Raw genomic sequence first — 18,512 nt, forward strand, 5'->3', positions numbered from 1 at the left:
TTTTACATAGAATCAGCATCTATGGATTTGAAATTTTTTTTTTTACAGTTCTTGGAGATTTAATATATCAATTTATTAAAGTAAAAAGCACCCTCAGATACTTATCAAGACAATATTCTGGACAATTAACCTGTTCTCTGAACAGAAGCTGGAAAGAGGACTAGTACCAGATCTTCTGCCGGTTATCTTTGGCAAAATCTGACTGAATTTCACTGATGTCATAGATTTAGCTTTTAATATCTAAGGACTCAACTTTGTTTATCACTGAAAAGGTTGCAATTTTTTGTTGTTTAATACAGCACCATATAATATAGAATCCCTTAAGAATTAAAATAGCTTTAACTGCACACCAAATAAATACATTACAACATAATGAGAGACTTCAAGTGAAGTAAAATCTCAAGTGTATTAAAAAAAACAACAACAACAACAAAAAAAACACAACTATTAAAACCATATTATCTAAAGATTTAGAGCCTCTTCTTGGTCACCTGTTGTAACCAATTTCAACACTTATGCCAGTTCCACATAACTGGCAGCAAACTATATTACTGTTCTCCCAATGAAGTGGAGAACACTATAGTCACTGCAGCTATCACAAACTAGACCAGCAGAACGATACGCCTGCTAAGAGCATTATTTCACTAGCAGAACTAACTTCCTCTGTTCCAAGGGTAAACAGTCAAAAATGTATGGGGAAATAAAGACAAAAAGGCTTTTTTTCAGGAAATAGAGAACAGAAGCCTATTGTTTATCTCACTCTCAATATACACCACTAGTACATTGTTTCAAGAACTTCGTACAAGGTCGTTCGTCTTTCAGACTCATTTGCCTTTGGAATGAGTTCAACTACTGTACATGTTTGTGTTTGCTGGGGGGAAGGTAGCAGTTCAACTATAAAGCCTAAACCCCAGACATGTGAACAAGCAAGAACCTTAAACCTGAAAAGCTCACTATGACTTATAAACTCAAATGACTGGGTTTGTTGAACTTGGTACTCAAAAGAATTTTTTGAGGCCAAATCCAACGTTACAAACTTTAAAAACCTCATTTAGCAATATACAACTGCCAAAGCACTGATATATCTTTTAACAGTAGAATTCCCATGCCCCTATAACTCTTCTGCTAGACCAACAAACCAGTATTTCACCTTGATGAAACCACAACTGTCATGTACAATCTTGGATTTTATCAACCTTGCATCTGAAGGACAGACATCTACAAAACGTTCAAGATATTTTCAATTTTCATAAAAACAGTGGAAGACAGTGTTACCCTACCACTTCTTTCTTTCTTCCTTTCTTTCAAAATACTGCTGATAGTCATTAAAACATCCGTCACAGATCCTGAAAATCTGCATTAAACTTCTAGGAGGATTTCAGTCATATCTCCCGCTTTGCTTACACAGAATACTAAGCATCAAGCTACAGTCCAGTCTTTTGAGGACACTGTCCCAACACCAGGTTTCTCTTCTGTGGCACTAAGGCACAGTTGCACTAAGGGACATAGTCTATTGACTTTATAGGTCAGGTTGTGGTTGGACTTGATGAACTTGAAAGTCTTTTCCAACCTAAATGATTCAATGATTCTTTCTTTCCTAGAGCAATTAGAGACCTTGTGTGGTTCACATAACAAGATCCAGACTCTCTTTAGCTTAAAGACAATTTATCTGGGAGAAATGAAAGTCCGAATGCCAACCTCTCCTCCAGTCATCCTGCAATATTAAAACCGGAACAATAAAAGCCTTAGTTGGCCATGAACAGCAACAAAACCCCTTCTCAACGGAGCATTGCTATCACTAGGTTATGAGGTGACACATGCTCCTGTGCATGGCTGCCCCTCACAGTCTCATGCCAGCTGGTCCACACAAAGCAAAAGAAATTCACAGAAGACACACAAGTCCCAGTTCCCTCCTTTTACTTCAAAGCGTTATGCCACAGAGCTCCACATGGCCTAATGTCATTGTGTTCTTTCTTAAACAGCCAGATAATGGCCAGGCCGGCTTTACACCTCCGCACTCTGTACTGAATTTCTATTCCAATTACCATGACTAAATCCACCAAGGAATTAGGCTTCTCAATAATTAACACAATGGTGTTCAGATAATTTGCTAAGCTGCCAATTTTGTAAAGAAAAAATAAGGGACCTACATTACAAATGGTCTTTAATTTTACCAATAAAGCAATTTTAACATTTTCTACTACTCATAGCATAGAGGGTAAGGGAAAGCAGACCTACCACAACTGAAGCTTTCAGGCTCTGAATCCCAGGGAGAAGGGAAAGATGCTTGTCAAATCAACACAGCACAAAACCTCTCATTAGAAGTCAATCAAACAACAGTGGTGAGAACCATCTTTCCATAAATGTCCCTTTAGTCAGCTTATCCACTGTGCTACTACAATCCACTTAAATGAAAACACGCATGTGTGCAAAATGTAAAGACATAAGCAACTGCGTAAAGCTTTAAAGGCTTCCAGCTACAAGTAGATAACACTTAAATGTTTAGAACACAAGGCAGTACTGGTAAGGTTTGATATCCTTCTGAATTGGTGTTTTCAAGAGACACTGCTCAAAGGCAGTATCTGGTTTTCACCAAAACCCAACATTTGTATTTGGGTTTCCTACTTCCAATTGCAACACATTAACATAAAAAAATGGCTAAAGTCAGCCAAAGCTCACTGACATACAATTGCTTCAGATTCAACTCTCAGTCTGTTGATAAGTTTTCACACAATTGTGACAGTTATCGATCCCTAAAACTGCAAAGCAGGTAGTTATTTCAAGAGCTCAGCTACATGCCACCACTAGACTCATGCCATTTGCAGCTACACTGCCTTCACTTTTGCTTCAGGTTGCTTACAGGTGAGAAAAGGTGCTGCTGAAACACCCGAGCCATCTCCTGCTCCTGAGGACAAGCAGTCCTCGGGAGCAGTAAGAATAGCAGAAGTAGAAGAAGAGTAGTAGTACAAGCAGTAAGAATAGTAGAAGAATTACTGCTTTCACCAGTACAAGTTGTTGAAGCAGATCTACCCCAATATTGGTATCTTTATCAAGGCCACAGACATCATGAACTCCTTTGGCAATGACATTACTGAATGGACCACTGGAAAAACAAGTCATCTGGTGCACTACAAGGAACATTTGCCCATCTTTTTTGGGGAGGAGAAGTCAACTGCACACGAGCAGCTGACCAGGGAGCTGGCTCAGCACGCTGTGCCTCAGGGCACCAAGGCCATCCGGCCAATGCAGCAGCTCCAAGAACTAACGCGGGTTTTTGCTCAATCTATGTACCACTTTCTGGCAGAATTTGAAGTAAACTTGAACTCTCCTTATGACAATATGTTTTTGCCTCAGACTACACATTCGTATGTCTTTACTTGAGCTGTATCTATAGATTGATTCTGAAATGATTTTCTGATGGAATTGCAGTGACAGACTGGTTATTCCTGAAGGGTGTGAAAACAGATCTGGTTTACAAACTAAGCCATGCCAGCTTGTGAGAAGTCACAAACCATTCTGACTTGGAGCAATAGCTGAAGCAGCAGGCTGAATTTGAGTCAATTCTTCTATTACCTCTCATGCCAAAGGCTTAAGAAAGGCTTTAGGTCATCTTGTTCATTTGCTTCATAATAGCAAATTAACAGGCATATCATTCCTGACAGACATTTGATCAGCCTGTTTCAGAAGGCAACCAGCAAGAAAGATATCCCAACTTTATAGACACTCCACTGCTTACTTTTTCCTAGCTCTAATTGAAGTGTCCTTTACTGTAATTTAACCCTGAAACGTTACTGTAATTTAAGCCCCAAATGACCTGCTGTTCAGGTGATGTACTTATACAGAACCAAGCTCAAATTCCAAACACGCAAAAGAAGAAAAAGCAGGACCAGCACTACCCAGCTGCCAGCCCTCAGGTAGGTGCCTGCATCTCCACATTGCATAGCAGACAGACTGCACGGCAAGTTTGAGGGCCTGATGGGTAGCCATACTTAGCAGTAAGGCTTAACCAACAGAAAACAATAACGAAAGTAATAGGACTTGAAGAAAATGCTATGTTAGACGTGTCAGATTGTAAGAGATTTCCAGCAGAGTCCCAGAGTTAGGAATCTTAGTCAAGAGCAGAATCACTGATCTCTTTAAAGGTGGCATGCACCCCTCCACCCCCCTTTATGGTCACAAAGTTGTTTCTGCAATCACACTGAAGTGTTTAGTTCCATTGCTCTCTGATCACAATAAAGCTGCTTCTCTCCCTTCAGCATCTAGTAAGTTAGAACTGGCCAGTCATCCTTATAGCTTCATGCTATTTGTGAGCACAGAATTTATGAGAATTTATAATAAATAAAGACAATAAATAAATTATATACATGAGCACAAGCTGCGATTCCTGCAGAGAAGTTCAAAAGCTCTAGGACTGCAAGAACAAGAGTGCAAAACCAAGGGCACAAGTGCCATCTGTATCAATGTACACCTTAGCTGTAGAAACATTAGCTGTTTCTACATCAGGCTCTCACAGCTTTATGAAGTTAAGTGTGACCCCCAAAACAGGCTGTAGCATATACCCAATTGTTGGTGCCAGAGAGATGCAGACAGCAGCTTCCCCATGTTTTCTTTCCCACCCACATGCCTGTAGATAAATGTAAGGACTCAATATACAAGTTTGTTTGTAACTGGTCACACCGATGCCATCAGTGGGCATATACAGTTGGATGTTGTTGCATAGCAGCGTGCTCATACTGCCTTGAAAGACCAAAACTACAGTGGCCTTTTTTATTAATATTATTAATTGCATAGATTATGCTCAGAATTATACAAGAAAAAAAAATCTCATGTCCTGGAGAACTTGCAACTGATTTTTTGATTAACTATCTTGACGCTATGTTTACATTGTTCAGACTGATGCTTTCCAGACAGTCCAAATAAGTAGAGACAGTTGTAACTTTGTGAGAGAGAAGTTATTTAAGTATGTTAGAGAATGGGAATGACAGATTGAAGCTTCTAAATGATGCTTTTTTATTTTTGGTGGTAACTACCCTGGTTAATCTCTTCTGTAAGATATATCATGATTAACAGGAACTCCTAAGCAGAAAAGCGCTCCATTCCTGTTCAAATCTCTATTTCTGAAGGTCGTAACTTCCCCAGAGATGCAACAGTCCTTCATGCTAGTAGCTTGGATTGAAAGAAGGACTTGGCTTCAAGGAAGTTCTTCAATTTCCAGTGCTCCCAAAGCTGAAGTTCTAGCAAAATGCCTACATCCCCCAGTGGATATGGATACTCTATAACCAAATTGGCCCTAGCCCATTAAGAGGATGACTGGAAATCAGTGCTGAGGTTTTGTTTGTTTTGCCTTCTTGTTAACAGAAGCACATTAAGTACATTGTCATTTATCATGCATTGCTTCAACTCTTGCTAAGTGAAAATGAGAGCTCTTTCACGGTTTTTGTTTGCTATTTGGTTTCCCTATAGTACCATTAATTGTCAAACATACTAGTCATTTGAAATATTTGTTTGAGCTATATTCATGCTTCTCCTAGCTGGGGAAAGACAAGCTGATGTTTGCTGTGTATAAGGCGAAACAGGATGTTACAGCTGCATTGCCAGCTGTTCCATGCTGGCTTCTTTGCAGGACATTACTAATTTTTCACTAACAGAGCTAGACTCTTTTTTTAAGTGGCACCTACAGCAATGACAAGACAGAAGTCTTTGAGGGTGACATTTAAAGGGTTTTTTAAGCAATTTCCTAATTTTCCTCCCTCAGTACACTTTCACCACTGATTAGTAATGAACATCAGTAATTAATACAAAAATCCAGAACTGCAACCATGTTTTTCACCATAGGCTTCCTTGCTGCATAGAAAAATTATTCAAGATGGTCTATAGACACAAATTTAAAGTAACACTTTCTTGCTATCTCAGATTTTGGTAGCCAGTATTCATACACATTGATGGGGTACATGCACTTTTCAAGAGCTGCTGTGCACACACCTTATGTAAACCAGGCCTTAAGAGATCCGAGGTGACAGAACAAAGGCCAGCAATAATGAGGAAGGCAGAGAGAAATGCTCTTGAGAACACTTTCAAACAGCACATGATATGACTACATGTATTTTGAACGTTGTGTAAAGGAAGCAGCACCTCTGCACATACCATAAACCTAAATCCCCAGCAGATGAAGTTATAAGGAAGAAGGCTTGAAGAACAGAAATGAAAACATCACAGTCTCATTTGGGCAGATCCTAAGGCATGTGAGAACCGGAAAACAAAGCTAATATAATTTAAACTAGTTATTCCATTTTGTATCCCTAAAGTTGTACATTTATTAGGTAATTTCCTCTTTGAACAGCAAACATATGGAAATGCGGATTTCCCTTCCTAGAAATTGTTTACTTCCTGAGAACTTCAACATCCTCTGCTTTTCAAAGTCATCCACCTATTATTTATAAAAACTGAAAGACCTGTTTTTGCCTCAAGGTTTTTTAATTTTTCGTTAGTTTGGTCCTGGTCAAAACAAACTCTCAATTCTAATCCTTAGACAAAGATCAGTAAAAAAGTAAAAATAGACTAGCAAAAATATGTACTTAAAGGATGAAGACAGTGACTTTTGCTATCCTCTGCTTCTAGAATGGCTTGAAAAATTTATATATGTGGAAAAATAGATTTGAGAGGTTTAAAGGTAAATTTTTTCTATTAAATTTACAGAAGATAGTTAATTTTTCCAGATTTCTATCTTACCTCTTGGAAAAGAATGTAGAGATAAGGACATTGTTAAATTAGCATTGTATATACAAACATCAAAAGCAGGCATTTTTTAACATCTCAGCAGAAGTATGGTTATAACAAATGTAGTGTTCCAAACATGTTATGCTCCATGCATTGCTTTGCTTTCTGCTATGGACCACTTGACATGCAATTTAAACTCATGCACATTTGATTTCTATGGCAATTAAAAAAATTGCTCATAAGGAAAATACTAGAAAAGCATTTTATTTATTTATTAGCCTTTGCATTCGGATCAGCAGGGTGAAAAGAGATGATAAACGACTGACGGTTACCTAAAGACTATATTTTGAAACCAGAGTACAATGGGTGTAGGAAATCACTAATAGTAGTTTTACATAGTACCTGTACAGCTTTGGGTTATTTATAACAATATCAGTTAATGATAGACTGGTGGGATGAACTAGAAACGTGAATCTCGATCAAAGTCTAAACTGTCCCACAGTCAAGTGCTTCAAATCATTTTTATAATACTTTTAAAAACAGAAAAAACACTTAAGTAAGTAAAAAAACCTCTATGCTATAAACTTATGTGATTGATACTTTAAAAAGTAAGCATACAAAATCTTCTTATGCTAACATATCAAAACATTACAGCCTTGATAATGGCAACTTGATATCTCTATTTCCTGATTCAGCCTCTTCATAAAAGGTGACCCCTTAGCTTCATTTAGATGGCGACATTTCAAACTTTCACATATTTCCAATACAGACAGCACAAAATAAAGCATGATAAAACACCAAAACCACACAGACTTCAATTTTCAAGTCTGATTGGCGTTTGTGGGCTCCAATCCTGAAGTGCACAGCATAATTTCAGAGTAGCTTCTGATGTTTATTAAGTTTTAGAATGCAGAATTATGCATCTACCATGAAATCCAAAATTTTTTAAAAATTGTGCATATAAGTGTAAAACAATTTCCAGTAATAAATACTGTAAATGAGGTAGGCAGATTCATTCAGATGGTGCTGATCTTTTCAGCATGGATTTAACTAATGATAAGACTTAACTGCCTACCTACATTTAGAAAAAAAAAAATCATTGTTTCAAGTGACAGAAATAGACATAAGTACTACATTTTTGTTCAGCTTATTTGAATCTTTCCAGTATTTTACTAGGAATTTTAGGTTAGGGGATTAAAAAAAGTTAGATGCTAAGCCCTTTTCAGTGGGAAAATTTCAGCAATTACAGTAGGAGATACTCATTTAAGGGTAAGAAATTACATTGCAATGTTTTGGAAAAAAAAAAGAAGCATACAAATTTTACACTCATACTGTATCATTAGATTTTACATATGAAAGATGCAACTTTGTCATGGCATTATCAACTACTAGTTCTGAAAAATGCTTGTAACGAACCTAAAGAGAAGCTGTTCCTAAACCTAGTGGAAAATAAAGCCTATAGAAGTCTGATTAAGATTTATATAACACTGAAAGTGATAATAGAGTTATACAGATTTCTGAAAAGGCTACACATAAGAAAGCTTACAGTGTAATTGTTCTTTTAAGTCATGTATGAACTCAGGCCATCTTCAAGCTTCTGGTCAGCTGTAATTTAAAAAATCAAGTATGTGCACTGAAACAAACACACAATTCACATTTTGTATGCTTGATACCCGGGTATATAATGCAAAACACAAAGAAGATATCCCACTAACATTCTAAAACACTTTGTCCCAACCAAAACAATTCCCATAAAAAACAAACTATTACCAGGTATTGGAAACATTTTTTGTAGTAAGAAAACAGACAAACATACAGAAAGTATAAAAACAATGGATAGGAAAGAAAAGAGACTCTTAAACAAATATACAGATAAAGCAGAAGAAGCGGATAGCTCGAAGCGTAAATAGCTTTTTCATATCTGGGTTGGGAAACTGACTTCAGAATTAGAGAATCAAGTATTATTCTTTTATAGTGGCCAGATGGACAGAGCACTGCGGCAGCTTCTCCCGTGAAGTGTTACTCCTGCTGCCTGACCCCTATCCACAGAATCGCATTATTCCATTGCTGGTGGAAGACAGCTAGAGACAGTCTCATTGCGAAAGGGAGGCTCAAATAAGTATCTGTTTGAAACTTCTAATGCTTCATTCTGAAGTGTTTGTGAGCAGCCAAAACTTAACCATTTGGGTATAAAACTGAATTGTACATAAAGGCCTCAACTGCAGAAGGGGATCACAACTTGCTTCCAAATCTGCAAAAGAATTAAAATTCTAAGAAAGTGTACATATAGACACTAAATACATGAACATCTGTGGCATGTGCTGGTATGCTGTGTGTAAGTCAGAAATTTGACTAGAATGCTAATAATGACATTTTTTTAAACACACACCAAAATCGAGTATATGAATTTCTCAAGAAGCCACCTCATTTTTCCTCACACCTGCTTCCCTTCACTCTCTGGAACAGTATGGGATAGTTTATCCTGATGAGATTGACTTTTCTTTTTTAAATTTAATTTATTTTTTTTTTGCCCCCTATCAGGAATGCTGTTGTTTAGGCCTCTGTCATCACACAATTTAACTACAGTATCTGGGCCCCTACTTTTCAGTAATGTTGTCTGATCAATGTAAAATGTGCCCCATGAGCCCACTCTAGCTTTTGGCTTTGAGGCCACCGCTCTCATTTGCCCTGGAATAGTGGGCACACATTGTCCACCAGTGGGCATACAGCTGCCTCCTCCTCTTCCCACCACCACAACTATATCTCCCCTCTCTTCCCTTTCTAGAGCTGTCACAGTTCTCTCTGCTTGTCTACTCTTGCAACTTCCAAGGCTCTCATCACAGCTTTGTACAACTTCTGCTCGGATTCTCCCACATACTCTTCCATTCATTTGTAACAGACAGTATCCGTCTAGCATAAGAACACTTCCCAAGTTTATCTACCAAGATACTATTTGCTTGTTCCTCAAATCCCTTCTAAATTTTAATCTCTGCTAAGCTGCCTACAGGAAAAGAGGAAAGTACTGGTATTATGGTTGAGTGGTCAGAGACATTTGTGAATAAATCTGTTTTTCAGTTTACCTTTGGAATCGCGTGTGATCCCTCTCGTGTGCCTAACACCTAGTGCAAAGAGAACTCAACTCCAGTCCCGTCTCTGCATGGTGATGTTCTAATATTGACAGAAACAATTACTTAAATGTAGTTTCCTTTCAGACAGCAACTAAGATGACAGTCTTTTTATCCGTTCATTAGGAAATAATTTGTCTGCCCTTTCTCTTCTGACAGCTAATGATACCGAGAGAGCATGCCAGAACTGGAAGTAGAACACGTCTACATAGAAACAGTAGAACACTTGCTGTTGTACAGTTCATAGCTGTTACTTAGTCATACTGATGTATTTATCTTCACTCGTGGTTTTATCTAAACAGTAACTGATCTACACTTTAAAGAACTGTATTTAAGATAATTACACCACTAAATACTACGGGAAGTAAACAAATTCATACCTGAATTAATTTAACACATCTCCACAATTACTTTTGTTTTGCTTTTAAGAAAACCATTGCCTTAAACTGGAAGGCATCCTCCTAATGCTTCACTATAGTATGTATTAAGTAGAACAGGTGCAGATTTCCAAGCTATTTTCTAGGGTTTGCAGTTCTGATAATAAAACGTGTCCTGAATCTGGCCTTTGCCCAAGACCATAAATCTGTGAATAAAATGCCACTGTCAAAAGCACAGGAAAGTGTAAATCTACAGCTATGCGAGTAATGAATTAAAAACCTCTCCTGTATTTGTTTAAAAGTAGAAGGATAATTTACAAGGCTCAGATTACATGATCTATATCTGCAGAGCGACCCTTAAAGAGGTTTGTTAGAGAACTGAATTTGCCTCAATATCTCTGTTTTGCATGTATGTCAAAACAGAGCCTTTGGTTTGGTCTTTATTCTACTGTCAGACCTGTCAACACCTCGCTTAGCTCTCACACAGTAGCACTTCATTTGATTAGCCTCTTTTATATTTTGTTTATTCAAAGCAAACCATTTGATTGCATTGCTCACACTGAAATTATTTTCTTGAGATTCCTAAGAAGTACAGATTTGTCCAGAAGAAAAACACTGCAATTAACATGAATCTGATTATCTGGGAGAATGTCACTGCTCAGAGATCCCTGTTAATTAGAAATTCACTAGAAATAAAATTAAATAAAAATAGTGTTGGCAACTGCTGGCTTCTGTCTTAAGTTGCTCATTAAAATGTGTAAAATGCATAACTGGCTAGAAGGAGCAGTGTGATATACACAATCAATATGAATTAAGTGATGCATACCGAATATTTTCCATCACCATCCCTTTGTGATGCTACTGCTTGCTCATCTCCAAAATCCTTACTGTATGTTAAATAGAAAAGAAAATAGAGAGTTGATACGTGAAACAGACAATAGCTGCTTAACACCTGAAAAAAAGTTAAAGCACAAAATGCACCAAAGTCAGTAGTGGGAGCTCCATGTTAAAAGGGAAGCTTTCATTTAGGCCAGTCACTACAGTTGAGGATTGCCTCAAAAGCTACAGTCTTTTTGAAATTCAAAACCTCCACAGAAGTCTCATGGTGTTTAAAAGCAGTATATCAAGCCTAAACTGGGAACATCTAATCCATTACCCCACCTGCTTCACTGCAGAGAGCAAAACATTCTGTGCTAGAGATTTACTGAACGGCCTTCCTAAAACACCATTTCTTTGTAGTTCTCACCAATTACTAATCACCTCATACCAATGATTCCATCCTTATTTGCCACAGCCAAACTACAAAAGTTCTCATTATCTGCATAATAGAGTAGAGAAATTGAGGTTCTCAAATGAACATGAGATTCAGGGACAAACAGGCATTTAGTACCTTACAAATCTCATTTTGCACCTGCTTGAATATTTGGTGCCAACATCTTGGATTTCAGATTACGTTTATGCTTACAAAAAGGAAATAATTCTGTTTTTATACTCGTGTATCATTTTTAATATTAAGATAAAACGAACAAAGACAACATTTAAACATCCAATTTATTTATGTTTACACTACACTTAGTTCGCTTAGTTCTGTGGCTGTGGATTGCTAAGTTTCCCTTGTGGACACTTGTAAGAGTGAAAATACTGTTTATATTTATAAACACAGACCTCTGTAGTAATGTGTGCAATTCCCAGTTCATGCATTTTTCACACATCAGAAATGATCCAGACACCTGCACCATGGACAGCCTCCCCCTTCTCATTTCCTAAAATGAAGCTTTGGTGAAACAATGGCCTTTCAGAAGTCAGTCCTATGGTGTATCCTTGCTATAGTCTGATTCAAAGCAGTTTATGAGATTAGCTGCCAACAGCGATTAAATGTTTTATTTATATTTAATTTTATTCCGATCAGGAGACCAGAAGTAGTCTTAACACTAACTGCCATGAATTGAAATTTGTACTCTTACAGGTTTTGTGGTAGTCTACCATACTTTGACACTTCATGTCATTAATTACAGTAAAAATATAAATCTGACCACCCTGTTTCCATAACTCCACCTTTTCTGTACATAGTAAACTGAAGAACTAATCTCTCTTCCACAAATTACGTTCCAGAAATCCCTATTTCTATTCCTTTACTGGTGTTACTTACAGCTATATCTAGAGACAGGTCACTATATGTTATGACAAACATTGACCAGACCTCTGTCAATAGGAGCCTATTCATCTTTTAAATTCGTACATCAGGTACAAATATTTACACCATGCTGACAAAACAAAATCTGCTGCATCTTCTGCACCCTTATCACTTACCATGGACACGATGTTTAAGTAGTTATCTGCACCTTTTTGCAAAGTGGCATGGTTTGCAAGGTTTGCAAACTTGTGCCTATCCATGCTTTTCCCACTGAAAAATATATGGCTTTATTAAACATAACACTCAAGGTTCTCTGTGGTGACAAAGCTTTACGTTCAGGCTAGAGTGCAAGTCCGAGGACTTGCAATGTACTCAAAAGAACACACGTTTGCTACATCCTGCTCTTGATGCAGTTGCTATACCTTCTCATCATGGGCTACGCCATGCAACCCTAAGCCTCTTAAAGAGCATTACAGTTACCGTTCAGTATTACTGTGGCTGAACTAGGAACTCACCTCTTGTCACTCCTAAAAGAAAAATGTCAGTAAGGAACAGGACCCACTGTTTTTAAATTGTTTGAAAAAAACAAAACCAAAACAAAACACAAGGACCTTTCCAGCTAATTTGACCTTCAGTCATAACTACTGATTTCCTATTAGTAGAACTGTTGATCCTAAAAACAGCCTTAGACAACAATGCATTTTACCACTTTTATAATCCTGTAAAAGGTTGATTTCTCAGCTATGAAAACTGCAGTTACTGATTCCCTTGGGCTTTCTCCACGCATCTTTGCCTGTCTTTTTGGATTCTGAAGGAGCAAAAGAGTAAAAACTGCTATGCTTGTGGACAAACCTAGCTAGTCAGCAACCACTGCTGAACTAGGGGTAACTTAACTTACCCATCAGACAATTCAGCTGTACACTGCTTTAATACTTGTACATAAAATGCAAGACAAACGCCCTACAAAAAGTAAAGCTTTCAAATTATTTATCTGCTGAAAAGGCTAATGAAAAAGTTTACTGTGTAATGTAATTATAGTAAAGACTGGGAGGAAAAAGGATTGCTTTTCCTGCTGTCTTATTTCCCCCACCAATCCTTTGAGGCTTGGGATTCTCAGCATCAGCTGTTTTTATATATATATATATATATATATATATATATACACATATACATATATATACACACACACACATATAAATACATATATATTATGTTACCTAAGTTATTTAAGAACACAGAACTACATCTGTCCTGTTCAACCCCTTGATGGTGGCTGGTGACGTTTTTAAGGGTGGATGGATCAGAACACCATCCTTATTCAGTACAGAAAGATTAAAATTAAGTCTGTTTAGGGAAAGAAGCTAGCAATAATAGGAGAAAAGGCTCAGCCTTTGGAATTTCCTGCTTTACAACAGCATTAGCTATGCTGTATCACTGTTATGGAACAATAAGTTTGAACACAAAAATACAGTTAATGCTTCAAAGAAACTGAAAGCAAGAGTAAATCTAGAACGTTGTCATTCGGCATGCTTTTACTCAAAGATACATGCTGCCTTTTAAGTATTTACTTCTGTCCACTATCCCACCATAATCCTTCCCATACATGAGGTTTTCCATAGAACCAGTGCCTTTGAAAGTCTTTTTAGCTTTTTAGGCTGGGCTCAAGACCATTAAGAAACTTCATAATTACAGAAGTGTTGTCATCTCCTAGAGACTTTTTTTTTTTTTACTTATTGTTACAGTAGAATACTTTTGTTAAAATGCTTGCATGAGAAGAATCCATACTATTTGAAGAAAAATGAAGATGGACTGAATATTATGGTAGTCATCTCTAATAGGAAGCTATGCCCTACATCCAACAGAATATGAAGAAAATACAAACTGTCAATGAGTAACTCACTTGATGCAATACTGAAATAGTGACAACAAAAAGATCAGTGTAGTAGGACACTATCAAGCCACACATTTATAAAATTCAAGATTACAAACAATCCAGAATTGTTAACTTGTATGTCCATGTTATGCAGACAGACTTGGTGGAGCAGAAATACTGTTTCAAGGTAACACCTGATGCAATTTACCAGCTCCAGATGCACCCTCGTCATTGGTGTACTATACTCAATACCTGATCCTTTCAACACAGAGGTGGCATTTGGCCATTCCATGGTATTAATGTTATACAATGTACCCTGATCTGGTACCTGAGTGTGTTTTCTGGGCACGTGCTATCTGTATTTTTACTCACAGGTTGACCTTATATGTAGGCATACTGCATTTTGGAGACTAGTCCATAGGCTGAGGGTAGGTAATGTTCTCACACCAGCTCTCTCACAGGGTTACTGTGCTCCACAAACCGCATGGTTGGTTGATGCTTATCACTGTTTACTCAAAGCTAGTGATTTTAAACAAACATACCAAACAACTGTTACAGCACTTGATTAAACCTTCTTTAGTCACCCTGTTTGTTCTTGCTATTTGCACCTGCTACTATGATACTACATTTTAAGATTGATCTGCCTGCTTTTGCTTTGTTGGTAACCTGTTCATGATCACAATACATGGCTCCAAGGTCACCTTCTAAAGTCATCTCTCTCAAAAAGAAGTGACTAATGTTAAACCATGACAGCTGGTGATATGTACATCACTGCAGACCAAGAGTCTGACTTTGCATAACCTACACTTTCAAATCATGTATAATCATTTCTTGGATTGAAATCATCATGGCTCTACTGAATCCTGAAAAACTTCTACACTTCAGCCAGAACTTGATCACATCCTTTCCATTTCTGAATAGTCCAATTTTTCTTCTGTCATATTATTCTCAAGGTCTTCTTGGTAACCTTCTGCTTATTAACACTTTTCAGCTGATTATGAGCTGAAAAACACCCACCTTCTATGCCCATTTGCTTTTGACACCAGTGACAGGATTCTACCCCTTCATGCCTTACATCATGTACAATTAGCCCATAGTGGAGAAACTCTTTACTTAGCTGCTGTTTCTTACCTCCACCTCATTAAAATTCTTCCTCCAAACTATATTCTATTGCAGCACCTCCATGGCTGAGAGTCACCAATTTGATTTACAAATAGCTCAGAGGGATCAGATGTTGCCAAAGAGACCGTAAGGAAACAGGGAAGCTGGGAATTGATATGAGAAAAAAGACAAAGGGAGAACAGCAGAATGGAAAGAATGCATAACGCTGTTCTCAATAATAATAGAGTCTAATAAGATGCATCTATCAGCACCTAACTGGGTGTACACTGTTTACTGACTTGTCATAGTGAATCCTGCCTCACATGCTTTCTAACAACATAAATTGTTCACAGTGAGATATGTCCACCTCGAACTGTAAAATCCTCAACATTCTGCTTACTGCTATATCTGTAGCTCTTACTGTTATAGCAAAAGCTCTCTTTGTTAGAGGGTTACAAACACCTTAAAGGAAATGCTAGCTTGGCTTGTTTATCATTTTCATCATAATTACAGACTCATTCATGAATATGCATGTAGTACCACACTGTAAATACGCATTCCACTTTATAGAACGCAGATGAAAGCAGCTCTCTCAACAACTTACTGTGTGACCCCTACACATGGGTATAAGAAAGGACTCAGGGTGTGCATTCACCCATTAACAAAATCCTGCAATGATTCAAGGAAGATGGAGCTTTTCTAATGGAGAAAATGTATGGTAGCAATCCATTTATAAACTGCTGTTTCCAAATGTGTCTCATTTGGGGGATGGTTGCTAACCATGCTTGTCCAAATACCTTTGCAGGACATATACACAGAAATAACACACTGGAATTTGGCTCCTAATTACAGAACACTGGTTACTAATTTAACTATAAAGATACCAGACCTCAAATTCCTCATCCAATGTCTTCTCAGCTGTCCAAACAAATGGCTCATTTCAGTGTAACTGAAATCCACGTAATTATTAAGAATTAAACCAATTATCATTTCATTTTCTGTAGCTGCAAAGTAAATCAGCATATTTGGTTCAGTTGTCAGAATAATTTAATGCATTTCAGTATCAGGTAATTCAGAATACATTTGGAAGTTCAAGAAACGCTACATTTAATATAAAAATTTGTATTGATGCATTGTAGTTTTATTGACCTGCTTCTAACTATAGCTTTCATCACTAAAACAGACGTGCTGCGATTAATACCTATTCAAAGGAACTCATTTTGCATTGAAAATCTACAGCATTAGCCTACAGCCCCCATCAGACGACTTATCCTGTTTCCATCACCGCCTTACATTCGTCTTGATGTTTTTATTTGTTCTAGCTTTTGGTAGAAAGCCTGCTGCCGAGATTGCTCAATAAAAGTTTAACCGTCTTGTGCTATTAACGTGCTCGTGCTCCATGTGGAGTGCTGGTTTCCTTCCTTTTATTGAACGCCGAACGGAGGGACACAATGGGCGTGTTGTGCTCCGTGCAGCACGGTATGCGCGATATCTTCGGAAGGGAGGCGTGAGCTGGCTGCGATACCACTGCTCTTAGCAGCACAAGTACCACGAACTAGTCAACCACAGCGCTGGGGCATGCAGCACACTGAAGGCTGGTGAAAAAAGCTGCTTTTTATTATGACCTACATACCTCACGGCAGCAGCCGGACAATTTGAGGCTAGTTACGCTGAGGCTGAGCACAATGCACGAATTCTAGTAACAAAGAACTCATTGAGTTAAGGCTTTATGAATACGTTTGTGAGTTTACGATGCGTTATACCCCACGGCATCCTGACAGCACAAAGCACGGTGGGAAACAAACAACAACAAAAAAAAAACAAACACGTTTTAATAGAAAACGCGAGCATATGGCTTTATCCCCTATCGGAGGCATCCTTTTGCATCGGCAACCGCACGGCGCATCGCGTTGAGACACCGACCAGCACGGATAAAGCAATCTTACCGACACCCCCACGACCCCACAAACCCCCCCGGGTCCGAAGCCGCCCTTTAGGGGCCGAGATACCTGCAGCAGCCGGGTCCCCGCTGGAAGCCTCGCTCGGAGGGCGGCTGCACAGAGCGGGGAGGCTCCTCGCCGGCACCACGCACCTGCTGGCTGTGCGGCAGGGAAAGGCACTCGCTGCTTCCCCCGGAGCTCCGGCTTCTCCCCCGGGAGCTGCTAGCGAGCGGCTGCGGGAGCGCTGCGGGGCAGCCGTGCCTCTACGGGGCGGAGCGCGGCTGGGCAGCCTGACAGCAGGTCCGCAGCGGTGCCGCGCCGCATCCCGCCTCCTCCGAGCGGCCGGCGGCACTCCCCGGCTTGTCAAAATGGCAGCCGCGACGCGCGTTCCTCCTCTCCTCCTCCTCTTCCTCCTCCCTCGCCGAGGTCGGCGCTAATTGCGCGGCGCCCCGCTCCCCGCACGCAAAATGGCTGGGCCCTGCGGCGCGGCGGCACGGAGCCCGCTGGGCTGCCCCGGCTTTACGCTGCCATGGCAACGGCCGCCCGCCCGGCCCCGGCACGCCCCCGGCCGCGCAGCGCCGGCCCCGCTGCCCCGAGGGACCCCGCCGCGGGTGCGGGCCCCCAGCAGGGAGAGGAGGCAAGGTCTGAACCGTGGAGAGCTGCTGGCGGACATACGCTGTCCTCGTCTCCCATCTCGAGCGCCGAAGGAGGCAACACGCAGGCAGCGCTCCTCCACCTGAAGTTTTGAGAAATAGTGGGGAGCAGCGTCCATGCATGCCGTACCTGACACGCAAAAAAATTGAGTGTTAAGTGGAGGAAGATTTCTTTCGGCCCCTACCTAATCGCTGACAGGGCTGGGCTTTCTTTGCACAACAAACCATGGCCTTCCTTGCGAGGTGTGGTACTTATACAGGGTTATAGGGCCACATGAGGTTTACCAGCCCTGCTGCTCCACCCCTCCAAGCCAAAGCTCTGCCACCAGGGCCCAAGACACCCACTGGTGTCTCAGTGCAGTCCCAAGCTGAGAACTGAGGGCCGCTGTGGCAGGTTTACACACTTCTGTCCCCAGTATCTTTACACCGGTGTCCTTGTGTGAGCAGTGGTCTCTCTGAAAGCATTGCAAGAGGAGAATGGTCTGCAGGGGACTACCATTTGTCTCACTGGGGAAAAAGGAGGTAAATTGTTTAGATTTCTGACATGACAGGGCTGAAACATTCCAACACATTCAAAATCGGTGCTTCAATA

The 18,512-nt window shown here is 39.6% G+C and overlaps 1 protein-coding gene across 10 annotated transcripts in view; it reads right to left on the reverse strand.

Moving 5' to 3' along the window:
- Positions 1-18,073, reverse strand: part of SORBS2 (sorbin and SH3 domain containing 2) — a 160,082-nt gene extending 142,009 nt beyond the window's left edge. For 2 of the 10 annotated variants that reach the window (XM_066996230.1, XM_066996229.1), the window contains exon 1: positions 17,337-17,818. The gene's annotated coding sequence lies outside the window, so the exon portion shown is untranslated. Of the gene's footprint in view, positions 1-17,336 lie in introns of all 10 variants that reach the window. The other 8 variants (XM_066996226.1, XM_066996227.1, XM_048078364.2 and 5 more) reach the window with 8 other exon arrangements.
- Between the last annotated feature and the right edge of the window lie 439 nt (positions 18,074-18,512).

Source organism: Anser cygnoides, chromosome 4, assembly GCF_040182565.1.
Source record: "Anser cygnoides isolate HZ-2024a breed goose chromosome 4, Taihu_goose_T2T_genome, whole genome shotgun sequence".
In the NCBI taxonomy this organism is placed as follows: domain Eukaryota; kingdom Metazoa; phylum Chordata; class Aves; order Anseriformes; family Anatidae; genus Anser; species Anser cygnoides.